Raw genomic sequence first — 15183 nt, 5'->3', positions numbered from 1 at the left:
ACTATTCAAACCGAATTACAAGCTCACTGTTTAACCGTGGGCGAATGTGTCGTTTTGATTCACTTGGGGTTATTGTGCAGAGAGCTATTGCTATCGATTGATCCGAGAAATCCCGGTGCAAAACTTGAAATAAGCTCAGTGCCAACGTGTATGATTGAGAAGTGTTCCAAGGGATAAAATGGTGACGTGAAACGTATAAGTTTGCTTGAATTAAATACACGCTAAATTAGTTTTACATTGCCTTTGGAAATGAAGTGTACGGTCGCGATTCGATTTGTCTCCCGCTGTCAGAACAGTCCCTTCAGTCGGATTCTTCAGCGTGAACATCTTAAATACTGTAAAGCTAAGGAAGTTAACAGAGACACAGACTATGTTGGAATCACCCAGCAGGACAGATAATCCGTGGGCGAACGGGAAACTATTGCAGACTCAGGTCAGGGACCCTTCATAAAAGGATGAAAGAGGAAACGAAGACAGACTTAAGCAGGAGAGAGGTGGTGACGAATGGGCCGTACAATAAGAACGTCGCTGGCTGGGTTAGACCAAGGGACTCAACGTGGCAGTTTCGAAGTAGATTATAATACATTCAAAACATAGAACATAGAGCAATACATATACTCATCTGAAAGCCTTTTACATGCCAGTATTTTAACTGGTTCCACTGCCAGCACTGGCAGCGTGTTCCAGATGCAAACGCCCCTCTTTGTAAAATGTTCCTGCCTCGCACACATTCCTTAAAACACTGTCCATCTCACATTAAATCTGTGCTCTCTAGCTATGCTCTGTTATAAATATAAAATTATGAGAAATAATGACAGGTAAGAAAGTCAAAGGCCACTTCCAAGGGAGGAAATATGAATATGGATATGAAGAGGAAGATGGCTCTGATGTCTCACCTATTTCTCAAAATTCAAAGTTCTTCTACCTGATATCCCCGCCAACCTACGTTCCAGAGAAACTAATGCAAATTCGTTCAATTTCCCCCTACAGCTAATAATCGCTAAGCCAGGCAACATTCTGGTCAATATCTTCTTCGACCTCTCCAAAGCTTCCACATTCTTCATATAATGGGGCGCCAGAATCCTCGAAATGCGGAGTCATCAAAGCTGTAACATTACTTGCTGACTCAATGGACAATAGACAATAGGTGCAGGAGTAGGCCATTCGGCCCTTCAAGCCACCACCATCATTCAATGTGATCATAGATAGATAGATAGATAGCTTTATTTGTCATCCAATATTGGACGAAATTCGGTCACCCACAGTCCAACAATAAAAACATTAAATAGGCATTCAAATTACACAACCCCAAAACCCCCAAAACACAGTCCAACAATAAAAGCATTAAATAGGCATTAAAAATACCCAACCCCAAAAACACACAAAAAAAGAAACATCCATCAAAGAAACATCCATCACAGTGAGTCTCCTCCAGTCCTCTCCTCACTGTGATGGAAGGCCACAATGTCTTTCCCTTCTCCTGCCGTCCTCGCCCGCAGTCAGGTTGTTGTGGTTGCAAGCCGCACCGGACGGTCCGCAGCGGGCCAAGCCCAAGGCGCGTCGCGTCGCAGCCGCTCCCGCAGCCTCCGAAAACGGCCGGCTCCGCCGATGATAAGTTCGATCCGGGGCGGGCGAACACGCTGCTGCCGCTGTTGCTGCACGTCGGAGCGGTCGTGGCTCCCGACATTGAAGCCCCCGCCCAGCAGAGAAATATCCCGCGGCATATCTTAGGCCGCGCCGGACGGTGAAATGTCCGCGACCCAAGCCCCGCGATCCGGGGCGGGCGACCACGCTGCCGCTGCCGGAGCTCCCGATGTCGGCATCCACGCGGCCCGAGCCTAAGGCGAGTCGCAGCTGCTCCCGCAGCCTCCGAAGACGGCCGGCTCCGGTGGTGGTAAGTCCGATCCGCGGGCTCTGCGAACCAGAGCCCTGGAGGCCGCCAGCTCCAGGAGTTGGGCCGATGGTAGGCCGCAGCAGGAACGGAGACACGGCCCAGAACACAAAGGTCGAGTCCCCGTTCGGAAGGGATACATATTTACAATGTTACAGTTCCCCCCCTCCCCCCCACATACACACATAGTACACAAACACAAAAACACCACATCACAACTACAATTAAGACAAACAAAACCAACAAAAACACAAGACAAATGGACCGCAGGTGTAGCCGCAGCTGCTAGGGCAGCGCCGCCATGGCTGATCATTCTCAATCAGTACCCCGTTCCTGCGTTCTCCCCATAACCCCTGACTGCGCTACCCTAGCTCTCTCTTGAATGCATTCAAAGAATTGGCCTCCACTGCCTTCTGGGGCAGAGAATTCCGCAGATTTACAACTCTCTGAATGAAAACATTTTTCCTCATCCCCGTTCTAAATGGCCCACCCCGTATTCTTAAACTGTGGCTCCTGGTTCTGGACTCCCCCAACATTGGGAACATGTTTCCTGCCTCTAACGTGTCCAACCCCTTAATAATCTTATACGTTTCGATAAGATCCCCTCTCATCCTTCTAAATTCCAGTGTTTCCAAGCCTAGCCGCTCCAATCTTTCAACATACGGCAGTCCCGCAATTCCGGGAATTAACCTAGTAAACCTACGCTGCACGCCCTCAATAGCAAGAATATCCTTCCTCAAATTTGGAGACCGAAACTGCACACAGTACTCCAGGTGCGGTCTCATTAGGGCCCAGTACAACTGCAGAAGGACTCATACTCATCGCCCCGATCGATGAAAGCAAGCCACAAGTCGGTGGTAAATAAAATGCTGGAGAACTCCGATTATCAAGCAGCATATGCGGAGAGAGAAGAGAGACTATCCTCGGGTCGGGACACCGATGCTGACTGACTGGAGTCGGGTCTAGAAAGCTGAAATAGAGAGATTGGGTAGAGAAAAACCTGTCGGCTGATATGAATAGAGACGGGACGAGTGATTTGCAGGTAGGTAGAATAAGTTACAAAAACTATTGTTGTAAACGGGGCAAAGACGATTTGCATAGGGAAAGAACCAGAAGAGTGAAATATTGCAGAGGTAGGGATGTAGGTAGATGGGAAGAGGGGAGGGACAATAAGACGGATGAATGCAAGTGTGTGGCACGGTGTGGGATAAGAGCGGGAGGAGAACCGAGTATGATGAGTGTAGTTGCGAGATGATAGGGGAATGTGTACATCTGGGGAGGGGGGCCGTGGACGGGGAAAGATAGGCGGCGTTTGCGGTGTATTATTTGAAATTGGAGAAATCAGTGTCCATGCGACTGGGTTGAAATACGAGGAGCTGAGTGCAGTTTTAGTGTGGCTTCACCCTTGCAACCCAAGGTGCCAAGGGTTGAAACATGGATACGGGAACGGGCAGCGGAGTTAAAATAGTTCATAAACGGGAGCTCGAGCATGATTTTGCTGACATAGTGCAAGTATCCGACGAAACCGTCGCCAAGTCTACACTTAGTCTCGCCGAACGGAGCGAAGCCGCATCGGGGCCACCGAATACAATATACCATACGCCTCTTTACATCTCTACCTTTACATCTCTAACTACTTGTGTTCCCACTTACCTGGGGTGATGGACTAGTCCCCAATATTATTCTGCAAATCAAGGTTTTAAGGGCCTTTCATTAATGTTATATATCACTTTATATATCACCTCCCATCTTGTACTTTCACGGACAGCCCTCCACTTGCTTCATCTTCGTTCTTATCTATCAATGCTGTAATAACCGTGTATCTTTTATAGCCTCCTTTATTGGCCGGGTTCCCCAAATTTTCGGACATCTGAAAACCATCTAACCACCACCTAACCAGATCTACTTTACCTCCAATTCGTCTATCCCTTGGGCTTTCTCAATCTATATCTGTTATTTTATTGTTATTTTTTATCTTGTAAATTTGAGCTCCACTTAGGCAGCGCGCCTGAATGTCGTTGTATGTGCCACGACAGTGACAACGACGAAATTCTATTATATTCTATGACGCAGATGCTGCTTGACCCGCTGTGTTTTTCAGGGAAGTTTATGTCTTGCTCCAGATTCCAGCACCTGCAGTCCCCGGAGCAACACGGAATATCTGTTGAAGAAAGATCTTGCAACTGAAGTCTCCTGCTGGCCGAAAGAGGGGACACATGCAGTTTCCCTGTGAACAACCTTATAACACGGTTAATATCGCAGGTCGGCGCATGGAACATAAATCTGGCGACGTTATTTTGTAACTTTGCAATGACAGGTTAGACCGCACCTGGAGTACTTCATGAAATACTTGTCAATCGACTAGAGGAAGGATGAGCATGCATAGAATTGAATTGAATTGAATTGAATAAATGTTATTAGCCAAGTACGTATACATACAAGGAATTTGCCTTGGTGCTTTGCTCGCAAAGATAACAACACGACATACATTAAATAAAAATTATAACTTAAACATGTGAAGAGTAAATTAAAATACCAGAGCAAAAGAAGGCTACAGACCTTTGGCTGTTGAGTAGATCTACTGCTCGTAGAAAAAAAAGCTGTTTTATGTGTGGCTGTGGCGGTTTCGAGGCGTTCGGAGTCACATCCCAGACGGAGCTGCTTCAAAGTGTTTGTGGCCAGGGTGAGACGGATCAGACATGATCTTAGCAGTTCCTTTCCTGGCCCTTGCAGTGTACAGTTCGTCAATAGGGGAAAGGTTGCAGCTAACAACATTCTCAGCTGATCGAACGATGCGCTGCTACCTCTGGATGCCATGCTTGGTGGGTGGGCCAATCCAGACCATGATGGAGAAGATAAAGACAGACTCCATGATGGCAGTATAAAACTGAACCATCAGAGCCTGTGGCAGATTGTGTTTTCTCAGCAGCTGCACGAAGTACATCCTTTGTTAGGCCTTTGTGACTGTGGAATCGATTATGGCCTCCCATTTAAGGTCCCTGGAGCTGATGGATCCAATGAACTTCCTGTCTGTAGGCAGATTCCTCCCCATCCTAGATTAGTTCAATCAGGGGTTGTATTCTCCGCACACTTGAAAAGTTTGACAGAGGAGTCTGTGGAGGTGCAGTCGTTAGTGTGGAGAGAGTAAAGGCAAGTACGCAGCCTTGAGATGTTCTTATGCTGAGGATCAGCGAGCCCGAAGTGTACTTTCCCAGCCTCACATGCTGCTTCCTGTCTGTCCGAAAGTTGGTGATCCACTGACAGAGGTGTTCAGGCACAGCCAACTGGGAGAGTTTGGAGTGTATTAGCTCTGACACAATGGTGTTGACTGCAGAGCTAAAATCCACAAACAAAACCTTGCTTAGGTCCCCTGGTGGTCTGGGTGCTGGTGGATGAACTGCAGGCCTAGTTTGACTGAATATCCTTCCTTTCCCTGCATATCGATATGGCCATTCAAAATTCTCAACCACCATTAACATATCTGCATCCACCGCCATCACTGGCTGTGCATTCCAAGCACCGAACACATGCTGTGTAAAAATCCTGCCCCGCACATCTCCCATAAACTTTGCCCCTCCGCTTTAATGCTCAGTCCAAGTGAGGTTACACCAACAAGTGTCTTTTAAATGCCTCTACCATAGTTGCCTGAACAGCTCGTTCCATATAATTCCGAGTCAACGTTGCCCATCAGTTTTCTATTAAATCCTTCCCCTCTCACCTGAAAGCTGTGTCTTGTTCTTGATTTCCCTACCCTGTGTAAAAGACTCTGTGCATTCACCCATTGAATTCCCCTCATGATTTTATACAACTCCATAATATTACCTCAGTCTTCTGCTCTCCAATGAATTAAGTTCTAACCTACCTCGCCTCTCCCGATACCTCAGGCCCTTGAGAACAGGCAGATTGGCATGGCATGTACAATTACTGCCTCACAACACCAGAGACTCAGATTTGCACTCTGCGAGGAATTTGTACGTCTCCCTGTGTGGGTTTCCTCTGGGTGCTCCTGTTTTCTGCGACATTGCCCAAAATGTACGAATTTGCAGGTGATTTGGGATCTCTAGAATTGCTTTTGAAGTGGCGTGAATGGGTGTGAAAGTAGGAAAACAGTGAACCAATGAGAATCGATGATCAATGATTGAACAAACTAGTTGGGCCGAATGGTTTGTTTCCAAGCTACATTGCTAAAACTAAAAAATGAATAAAATTAGAACATCCACGTAAATCTTCTCTGCACTTTTTACAGCTTCATGGATTCCTTCTTGCAAAAGGGTAACCTAAATTGAACACAATGCAGCACTTTGACAAACTCTGCATTGGCCCCCAAGAGCCATTCTTTTCTGCACTATTCCTCAGGATGAAACACGGTCATTTCAAATGAAATGTAGAGAACGACCTTTAGGTCCAAGTCTACAGAAAGTGGTAATACAAATAAAGATAAGTGCTAGATGATATAAGGCATGTGTATTGTAACAGACCATGTCAGCTAAAATGGTGTTGTCAGCTAAATTAGCAACACAGTGTTCGAACACAATTGGAAGATGTTTTCGAACATGTTCCCAAACAATTCTGATTATGTCTGTGTTTGCTGTGCAAAAACAGTGCAATAGCTGGGCGATCCACCTACTGCTAGTCGTGCAGAAACTTTGCGCACAACGGGCTTATGACCGGCTCGCGGGAGGAGGTATGGCACGGTCTGAATGGACGAGAAACGCCTTCAAAGACCGTGTCGGCGCCCTTCCAGGAAAAGAGAACCCCAGTTCCGAACGGTGCCAGGTGAACAACAGGATACGATCCGGCCGCGTGCTCTGCTGTGTACACGGGGTTTGCGAGTATGTACGAGGATACGTGTGTAGATCCATGTCTGGTTTTACTGTTGTGCACCCGGTCCGCAATCCCTGCCGGGTTTTGTACTGCGTTATCCTGCATTATCCTGATGTTAGCTGGGAGATCTTCCTGGGGACTGGAGGTAACGGTAGCCAGCATCTGTACAAGAAGGATCCGCTAATAACGGACTTATACACTCACAAACATGATGTCAGAAGTGGCCGTTATTTAGCTTTTGAGTCACCACAATTTGTTTCCTCAAGACTTTTGACGTCTCTAACCATGGCTGATTCTTTTCGGAAGCTTGATCCACTTGTCTTTGACTGCAACATCGGTGAACGTTGGCGCACCTTCGAGGAAGATTACGATGTATTCATTGCTGCTGCACACCACGACAAGACTCCCCACGTACAAGCATCCATTCTCCTCAATCTTGCAGGTTTGGAAGCAATCCGTCGGGCGAAACTGTTTGTTTATGCTGAGGCTGTGCTGGATGCGGCTGGTGCAGTTATCACAACTGCCGAGACCATTCATGACCCTGTGTGCCTTAAGAATAAATTTCGGCAGATGTGTGATCCACAGACTAACCGTATCATGGAACGGCACAAATTATTTACATGTTCCCATAAACCGGGTGAGCCGGTTGAAGCCTATATAAACTCATTGAAATACGCCGCTTCAAGTTGCAGATTTGGTAACCTCTGTGATGAACTCACGAGAGACAGGCTTGTGTGTGGTATCACTAACGACAAATTGAGAAGGGACCTTCTGCGTGATTGCGATCTTACTCTAGCTAAAGCGATTAGCACCTGTCGGATTTATGAATTGACAGATGTCAACACAAGAACTTTGAGTGCCGTGCCTCAGCCTGTTTTCCGCGTTGACTCGACAGGACCATTTATCAGAAAGGAACGTCGACCGTTCAAAGTGACACAAGCCCAGCCTGGCAGGGCTGGCATCAGATTCGTTAGTGATTGTACTAATTGTGGTTACTCTCATATAGCCAAACGGGAGAACTGCCCGGCTTTTGGACAGATTTGTCATGGTTGCAAACGAAGAAATCGTTTCTGGAAATGCTGCAGAAGTTCCAATAAGATTGAGACAAAACAAGCTGTACATTTGATACACCCAGAGCCTTCACATGACTTATCAGATAGTGATACTGTAAACTTTCCAGGCAGTACGCCTTCAGTGGATGGAATTCGCCTCAATACACACTCTGTCCGGGGCCAGTTAATTAAACATAAAGATCCCATGGTCACATTAAAGATAAACAATGTGCCTGTTGTTGTGAAAATAGACACAGGTGCGGCGTGCAATGTCATATCTCTTGCCGAGTTTTCAAGGCTTCGTAGAGCTGAAGAATTAAAAACGTGACGCAACCCTCCAGGCATACTGGGGGAACGAAGTGCTTCCTCTTGGAGTGGTGGAGCTACGGTGCCACCTCGCGGCACAATCGCACAATTTACAATTCTATGTCGTTGATTGCACAGTCGTGCCTCTCCTTGGCATTGAAGCATGTATCGACATGCGACTGATTTCATTCGGCAAGGCCGTGCATCAGCTTGTGCCAGTCCCAGACTCCACACAACGTATCCTCGCGAACTATAAGGATCTCTTCAGCGACGAACTGGGCAAGCTGCCTATCACTTACTCAATGACTATTGACCGGGATGTGAGACCCGTGGTCCGCCCTGCTCATCGCATCCCAGTCGCCATGCGAGACCAGGTCAAGGCAGAGCTCGGCAGGATGGAAGCTCTAGGAGTTATTACTCCTGTTACGGAGCCCACTGACTGGGTATCCTCGATGGTGGCCGCGACCAAGAAGGACAAGCAGGAGATACGTATATGCATCAACCCGAGGGATATAAACACTGCACTCAAGCGACCTCATCACCCGATGCGCACTGTGGAGGAGGTGGCCGCACACATGGGCAAGGCCACAGTGTTCTCCGTTCTCGATGCCAAGACCTCGTTCTGGCAAATTCCCCTGGACCACAAATCATCTCTGCTCACTACTTTCAGCACATCCTTCGGACGCTACAGATTCTTGCGGATGCCGTTCGGGATTAACGCAGCCAGTGAAGTGTTTCAACGCTCTATGGAGCAGCTCTTCGACAGATGCCCATGTGCGATTGTTGTCGATTACATCATCGTGGCGGGTAAGGACGTGCAGGAGCACGATGTTAACTTAAGGAAGGTACTCAATCGTGCCAGGGAGATACACTTAAAACTGAACCCCAACAAGTGCAGGTTCCGTGTCAACAAGGTAAACTATGTAGGACATGTTTTCACCAGTGAGGGCCTCAAGGCTGATCCTGAGAAGACAGCAGCCATCAGTGAGATGGCAGTTCCAACTGACGTCACCAGCCTGCAGAGGTTCCTGGGCATGGTGAACTATCTTGGCAAGTTTATTCCTCACTTTAGTGAACTCTCCGCTCCACTGCGACAGCTTATTCACAAAGATATTGCATGGATGTGGCGTGAGCAACAACAGCGAGCTTTCGACGCTCTCAGACACCTGATGTCGTGTCCTCCCACCCTGGCATATTTCGACGTCAATCGAACAGTTACGCTGAACGGCGACGCATCCCAGTATGGACTCGGTGCTGCGTGCCTGCAGGATGTCCAGCCCATTGCTTATGCCTCAAGGACCATGACAGACGCGGAGACACGCTACGCACAAATCGAGAAAGAACTGTTGGCGGTTGTCTTTGCATGTGAAAAGTTCAATGATTACATTTTCGGCAAGACTGCCATTGTGGAGACTGATCACCAACCACTGATTTCCATACTGAACAAACCACTCCATGCAGCCCCGGCTTGACTGCAGCGTATGCTGCTGCGTCTCCAAAAATAAGACATTACACTAATCTACAAACCCGGCAGGGACATGCACCTAGCTGACACCCTGTCCCGTGCGCCCAGGAAGACCTATAACGAGCATGCTGCCGAGAAGGACTGTTTTGATGTAATAATGGTCGATCATCTCCCCTCGTCTTGTCTGGAATTGTTAGTGGTACACACGGCAGAGGACGACACGTTGCAGTCGCTTGCGTCCGTCATTCGACATGGTTGGCCGAGCAAATCGCATATGGTACCATTCTCTGTACAGCCGTACTTCCCCATTAGAGATGAGCTGGTTATCGAGAACGGGGTCATTATGAAAGGCCACAAAGCGGTGATCCCTGCCTCACTACGGCAGCAGCATTTTGACGCAATACATAGGGGCCACCCTGGCGCTGAGGCAACGGTTCAGCGAGCCAAAAGTATGTTTTTCTGGCCTGCTATGTCTGACTACATGCGCCAGAGGGTGCAATCATGTGCAGTGTGTAACAGTTTGGCCCCACATCAGCAAAGGGAACCACTTTTGCTGCACCCGGTTCCTGATTTACCCTGGTCCTCTGTGGCCACTGACATTTTTGAGTGGCGTGGCAATCAATATCTGGTTCGGGTGGATTCCTGTTCCGGATGGTTTGAGATCGATTTGCTCCGCACAGTTTCCTCAGCGGCGAAAATTCAAAAACTGGCGAGACATTTCTCGGTCCATGGGTCTCCTCACACCCTCATGTCGGAGAATGCCGGTCAATTTACCAGTCAGTGTTTCAAGGACTTTGCTACGCGCTGGGATTTTAAACACATCACCAGCATCCCGGAGTATCAACAGACAAACGGGCTAGCTGAGAGGGCTGTCCGTAATGCCAAACAGGTCATGGAGAGATCCAGAAGAGCCGGGTCTGATGTATTCCTGGATCTCCTCAATCTCCGTAACGTTTCACGTGACCCGGTATTGGGTTCGCCGGCCCAACGATTGATGTCCAGACAAACTCGTACCACCCTTCCTGTTGCAAGACACCTGCTGCAGCCCCATGTTCACGAGCCCCAATCTGTTCAGGCTCAGCTGCAACATAAACGGCAGATCCAGAAGGCGTATTACGACAGGTCTAGTCGTCCTCTCCAGCCTCTGTCGGAGGGTCAGACGGTCTGCAGTCCCAGAAGCGTCATGATCGTCTGGGCGCAGTTAGTGGGACCTGCCAGGAGCCGCGGTCCTATCTTGTCCAATCGGAAGGAGGAACCTACCGGCGGAACAGAAAACACCTTCTACCGGTGAATGAGCTGGTGCCATCTAATCCGCGTCCGCATGGCTACACGGAGGTCGCAGATGGCAGGTTACAGACCAATGAAGGCCAGGCGTCGGCAGACCACAAGCTGGTCTTTACACCAACAAAGGAGCAGGTGATGGAATCACCCATAAAATCACCCATAAAATCACCCGAGGTACCGAACGAAATTACGTTACCAGCAGTCACACACACAAAAAATGAAACACAAGACACATAACCCCAACACAAACATCGATCACAGTGACTCCAAACACCCCCTCACTGTGATGGAGGCAACAAAACTTCCGCTCTCTTCCCCACGCCCAAGTCCCCGCGGCCGAGCCGCACCGGGCGCTGAAACATCCCGCGGCCGAGCCGGGAGATGGAAGGCCCCGCGGCCGTACAGTGCGCAGCTAAGTCCCGCGGCCGAGCCGCGCCGGGCGATGGAAGGCCCCGCGGCCGAGCCGCACCAGCGATGTATTGTCCCGCGGCCGAGCCGCACCAGCGATGTAAAGTCCCGCGGCCGAGCCGCGCCGGGCGATGTTAGGACCCGCGGCCGAGCCGCGCCGGGCGATGGAAGGCCCCGCGGCCGAGCCGCACCAGTGATGTAAAGTCCCGCGGCCGAGCCGCGCCGGGCGATGGAAGGCCCCGCGGCCGAGCCGCACCTGGCGCTGAACCGTCCCGCGGCCGTACCGGGCGATGGAAGGCCTCACGGCCGAGCCGCACCGGGCACTGTAAAGTCCAGCGGCCGAGCCGCACCGGCCGAGCCGCACCGGGCGATGAAAGGCCCCGCGGGCGATGGAAGGCCATCGGAGATACGACTCGGAAAGGGTCGCATCTCCGTTGAGGAAGAGATTTTTTTAAAGGTTTCCCCCCCCCCCCCCACCACCCCTCACATATACACAGCTAAAGATAGACTATTTCATACATCTAACACTAACAAATAGACAAAGAAAGAAGAAAGACAAACAGACTGCCGGCGAGCCGCAGCTGCAGGGCAGCGCCGCCACTTCCGTTTGGTACCACCCATGGTACTGCCACCTACAATGGATACGGCGGAGGGCTTGTATCGTACTCCTGCAGGACGGGTCTGTAAGCCCAATCCCAAGTACCAAGACTGTGGCTAGACACTTGCTTTGGACTCTGGTTAATTACGGTCCTTACCGTTCCCTTTTGTTTATCTTACTCGATTTGTATCCTCCTCTGCTTAGCGTTTGTCGTAGTTGGTTTTTTTCATCCCTTATATTAGGATGGCGGAAAGCTGTAATTTTTTTCATATTGTAGTGGCTTTATATACTCTTATCTAGTTTGGGGGCCTATGCGTAAGAAGGGGGATGTAGATCCATGTCTGGTTTTACTGTTGTGCACCCGGTCCGAAATCCAGGCCGGGTTTTGTACTGCGTTATCCTGCATTATCCTGATGTTAGCTGGGAGATCTTCCTGGGGACTGGAGGTAACGGTAGCCAGCATCTGTACAAGAAGGATCCGCTAATAAAGGATATATATATATATATATACCAGAGTGTCTCTGAATGAACACACTCACAAACAACGTGAGTCCATGTGATGGCTCTGGCGGCTCAAGTCAAATGGCCGAGCTTGTGGCGGCCACCCTTCCCTTGTCCATTCACAATATTCCAATCCGAATGTATACCAACTCCTGGGCGATTGTCAACGGTATGGCCGAGTGGTACATCTCCAGTGGTACACCTTTTCATGGATTTACGAAGGGGAATCATGCTTGACTAATCTACTGGAATTTTTTGAGGATGTAACTAGGAAAATTGACAGGGGAGAGCCGGTGGATGTGGTGTACCTCGACTTTCAGAAAGCCTTCGACAAGGTCCCACATAGGAGATTGGTGGGCAAAATTAGAGCACATGGTATTGGAGGTAGGGTACTGACATGGATAGAAAATTGGTTGACAGACAGAAAGCAAAGAGAGGGGATAAATGGGTCCCTTTCAGAATGACAGGCAGTGATTAATGGGGTACCGCAAGGCTCGGTGTTGGGACCGCAGCTATTTACAATATACATCAATGACTTGGATGAAGGGATTAAAAGTACCATTAGCAAATTTGCAGATGATACATAGCTGGGTGGCAGTGTGAACTGTGCGGAAGATGCTATGAGGTTGCAGGGTGACTTGGACAGGTTGTGTGAGTGGGCGGATGCTTGGCAGATGCAGTTTAATGTGGATAAGTGTGAGGTTATCCACTTTGGTGGTAAGAATAGGAAGGCAGATTATTATCTGAATGGTGTCAAGTTAGGAAGAGGGGATGTTGAACGAGATCTGGGTGTCCTAGTGCATCAGTCACTGAAAGGAAGCATGCAGATACAGCAGGCAGTGAAGAAAGCCAATGGAATGTTGGCCTTCATAACAAGAGGAGTTGAGTATAGGAGCCAAGATGTCCTTCTGCAGTTGTACAGGGCCCTAGTGAGACCGCACCTGGAGTACTGTGTGCAGTTTTGGTCTCCAACAAGGGCAGCGGTAGAGTTGCTGCTTTACAGCGAATGTTGCGCCGGAGACTCAGGTTCGATCCTGACTACAGGTGCTGTACTGTAAGGAGTTTATACGTTCTCCCCGTGACCTGCGTGGGTTTTCTCCGAGATCTTCGGTTTCCTCCCACACACCAAAGACGTACAGGTATGTAGGTTAATTGACTGGGTAAATGTAAAAATTGTCCCTAGTGTGTGCAGGATAGTGTTAGTGTGCGGGGATCACTGGGCGGTGCGGACTTGGTGGGCCGAAAAGGCCTGTTTCCGCGCTATATCTGAAATATGAAAAAAAAATATATATATGAAAAATTCCATTGGCTTTCTTCACTGCCTGCTGTACCTGCATGCTTCCTTTCATTGACTGATGCACTAGGACACCAGATCTGGTTGAACTCCCCCTCCTCCTAACTTGACACCATTCAGATAATAATCTGCCTTTCTATTCGTACTTCCAAAGTGAATAACCTCACACTTATCTACATTAAACTGCATCTGCCATGTATCCGCCCACTCACACAACCTGTCCATGTCACCCTGCAGCCTTATTGCATCTTCCTCACAATTCACACTACCCCAGCATAGTATCATCTGCAAATTTGCAAATGGTACTTTTAATCCCTTCGTCTAAGTTATTAATGTATATCGTAAATAGCTGGGGTCCCAGCACCGAACCTTGCGGTACCCCACTGGTCACTGCCTGCCATTCCGAAAGGGACCCATTTATCCCCACTCTTTGCTTTCTGTCTGTCAACCAATTTTCTATCCATGTCAGTACCATACCCCCAATACCATGTGCCCTAATTTTGCCCACTAATCTCCTATGTGGGACCTTGTCGAAGGCTTTCTGAAAGTCGAGGTACACCACATCCACTGACTCTCCCCTGTCAATTTTCCTAGTTACATCCTCAAAAAATTCCAGTAGATTTGTCAAGTATGATTTCCCCTTCGTAAATCCATGCTGACTCGGAATGATCCTGTTACTGCTATCCAAATGTATAAGATTTTCGAAACGTATAAGATTATTAAGGGGTTGGACACATTAGAGGCAGGAAACATGTTCCCAATTGTTGGGGGAGTCCAAAACCAGGGGCCACAGTTTAAGATTAAGGGGCAGGCCATTTAGAACAGAGATGTGGAAAAACTTTTTAAGTCAGAGAGTTGTGAATCTGTGGAATTCTCTGCTTCAGAGGGCAGTGGAGGCCAATTCTCTGAATACATTCAAGAGAGAGCTATATAGAGCTCTTAAGGATAGCGGAGTCAGGGGGTATGGGGAGAAAGCAGGAACGGGGTACTGATTGAGAATGATCAGCCATGATCACATTGAATGACGGTGCTGGCTCGAAGGGCCGAATTGCCTACTCCTGCAACTATTGTCTATTGTCTATTGACTATTTTCAATGTCAGTACACTCAATGCATCCCAGCTTCCATAGTAGAGCAATCACATTAATGCAGCTCAGTAGCAGTCCGCTAACATAATGTCAGTTTTCCAATCCAGCTCAGTTGTTGCAAGTTCAATCATGCTGTCTGAATGTCTTTAGTGAAGAAAGTGCACACCAATGCAGCTCGGTGCTAAGTGCCAACTTGGTCAGTCTGATGCAGCAACAATGTAGACAGGAAAGCCAGGGGACAGGGGTCCTCGCTCCAGCAATCGGCTTCGCCACCGTCCTGCCTCAGCAAACGAGACAAGCCGCCGAGAAGAGCCAACAGACCAAGCGATAACAGTAGCGACGAGTCTCCACACATCCTCTCTCTCACGTCGTCGCACCAAATGCGGGCGGGAGCGGGGCTGCCCATAACCTCATCAATGGGGCCCCGTGACCTCATCAATGGGGCCCCGTGACCTCATCAATGGGGCCCCGTG

This window comes from Rhinoraja longicauda, chromosome 8, assembly GCF_053455715.1.
Source record: "Rhinoraja longicauda isolate Sanriku21f chromosome 8, sRhiLon1.1, whole genome shotgun sequence".
Taxonomy (NCBI): domain Eukaryota; kingdom Metazoa; phylum Chordata; class Chondrichthyes; order Rajiformes; family Arhynchobatidae; genus Rhinoraja; species Rhinoraja longicauda.
Note: the sequence above shows the minus strand (reverse complement) of the source record.